Genomic DNA, 2,683 nt, shown 5'->3' with positions numbered 1-2,683 from the left:
ATTTGGGTACTTACCAGATAAATCCTTTTCTTTGAATCCACCGGGGGCACTGGAGTACTCTTGGGATATGGACAGTGCGATAGCAGGGATAGACGCATTTAAATGTGTAATCCTCCTTCCCCTCCATACTCCCAAGATGCCTAAGTGTTTTTTTACTGGGCCGACCAGGAGCTAAAGAGAGGATGAACAATGAAGAATTACATATAATAATATAACGAACAACTAGAAAGTTGAAACGACAACAGATAAACACCTTAAACTTCAAACAAGCAGGTGATAATGTGTACTATAAATATAAACAGAACCTACCACAATACAGGTGAAACTGCTCTGGGTGGGCGTCCAGTGCCCCCTATGGATTCAAAGAAAAGGATTTATCTGGTAAGTACCAAAATCCTACTTTCTTTTTCATTCACTAGGGGTCACTGGAGTACTCTTGGGACGTACCAAAGTTTTCCCCTTGGGCGGGAGAGCTGTTTGGCACCTGTAACAGGAGACGGCCAAAGCTAGAGGCTGTTGCCGCATAAGTACCAAACTCGTGAAAGCGCACAAAGTTATATCGCAGAAGGCCCACGACCTGGTACCCATGACGTTCCCACAGAACGCGCTGAATGTGCTGAAATAGATGCAGGCGGTTGTAAACTAGTATGAACGTAAACCTGATGAATGGTCAGCTTAATCCATCTAGCTAACCATCTCTGTCTGGAAGCTGGCCAACCTATGCTGACTGCATCATAAAGAACAAACAACGTATCTTTTATGTACTGTTGATGTTGGGGCTATATAAATGCCAAACACACGGACCACATTCAAAGTAGCTGGAGTTCCTGAACTTTCTGAAAAAGCAGGAACTATGTATGTGAAAAGAGGATACTACCTCTGGTAGAAGAGCGGGATTTGTCCGAAGTTCCACTCTATTATCATGAAACACCAGATACGGTGGTTTGCATGACCACGCACCTAATTTTAGAACACACCTTGAAGTTAAGGCAAAGAGAAAGCTGTTTTCTAAGTGAGAAACTTAACATCCACTTGTTGTAAGGATTGAAAAGGTGAGGACTACAAAAAGTCTAAAGCTAGATTTAAGTCCCATATAGATTTAGGTGGTATAAACGGAGGTTGAACTGCAACGACACCTTGCAGGAACGTATGCACTGTTGGCAAAGGAGCCAAAAGGCGCTGAAAGAAATTTGACTCAGTAGAAACTGCACCTCTAGTGTCGTTAAACAATGTACTTTATCTAATTCTGTCTGTAAATTAGCAAAAGACGAAATAATTTTAAAGAATATGTTGTAAACATCCGGACTTCACACCCACTAATATAAGCTCGCCAAATGCTGTGATAACGAGCTGCTGTAACTGGCTTTCTAGCACAGAACATGGTTGGTATCACCGACTCTGGAATGCCCTCTCGTCTTAAGAGAGTGGTTTCAACAGCCAGCAGCCGCGATTATTCGGGGTAAAGAAACGGACCCCGTTGTAGAAGGTCTGGGCGTATAAGAAGGAGCCACGGATCGTCTGCAAGTAGACCGTGGAGATCCGCAGACCACTCTCCGTGAACCATGAGGCGCCACGAGTATGATGGTCGTGAAGTCTCTGTTGATCTGCTTTAGCAACCTAGCAAAGAGCGGACATGGATAAATAAATACACAAGGCTGTACGTCCATGCTGTTGTGAAAGCATCCACTGCCACCACCTTCGGATCTCTTGATGTGAACTCATACTTGAGTGTCTGAAGATTTTGGCGATATGCTTCCACCTGTGGGTTGCCCCACCTGTAGACTACAATCTGGAACACTTCTGAATGTAAAGTCCATTGTCCTGAATGAACATCTTTACGACTGAGATAATCTGGTTTCCAGTTGTTCACTCCCGGAATAAACCCTGCCGATAATATCACCTGGTGATGCTCGGACCAATTAAGGATTCAAACAACTTGTCGCATGGCCACGCAGCCTCGAGTCCTTCTTTCGTTGATGTATGCGACTGCCGTCGCATTATCTGACCGAACTTGAACAGTCTGATCGTGTAAGACGTGAACTCCTGTGGAGAGCATTGTAAATTGGCATGAGTTCCAGGACCATGGGGTATAGACGGGTCTACCAGGAGCCATTGGCACTTTAAGAGTTTGAGAGTGTGGGCTGGCTCCTCCCGCTATGCCCCTCCTACCAGACTCAGTTTAGAAAATGTGCCCGGAGGAGCCGGTCACAGCTAGGGAAGCTCTCCTGAGTTTTCATGGAAAAACGTTTTTTTTAGTTTATTGTTTTACAGGAAGGCTGCTGGCAACGGGGGGGGGGGGGGGGGGGAGAGCAGTGTCCGCCCTGCGGGGTCTGAGCCACTGTCTTCGCTGACTGGACACTGAGCTCCAGAGGGGTCTGATCGTTCTCCGCCACAGGGGACCGCTCGCCCCAGCAGCATGCCGCCACCCCCTTGCAGAGCTGAAGAATCGGCGAGTGAGACACCGACCCCCCTAGCAAGCGGGGGGTCGGTGTGAAGATGGTGGCATCAGGGTAGGAGCGTAGTATTAACCGCTCTGGGGATGGCTCAGAGGTACATGGTACGGTGCTATGAGGGACGCCCTGAGCCAGCGCGACACCCTACACTGGTCCAGAAGCCTGTCAGGGTCCCCGGATCTCAGCCAGCACTAAATCCTCAGGCCAGTATAATCTGATGAAGAGCGGGA

This window comes from Pseudophryne corroboree, chromosome 5, assembly GCF_028390025.1.
Source record: "Pseudophryne corroboree isolate aPseCor3 chromosome 5, aPseCor3.hap2, whole genome shotgun sequence".
NCBI classification, from domain to species: Eukaryota; Metazoa; Chordata; class Amphibia; order Anura; family Myobatrachidae; genus Pseudophryne; species Pseudophryne corroboree.
Note: the sequence above shows the minus strand (reverse complement) of the source record.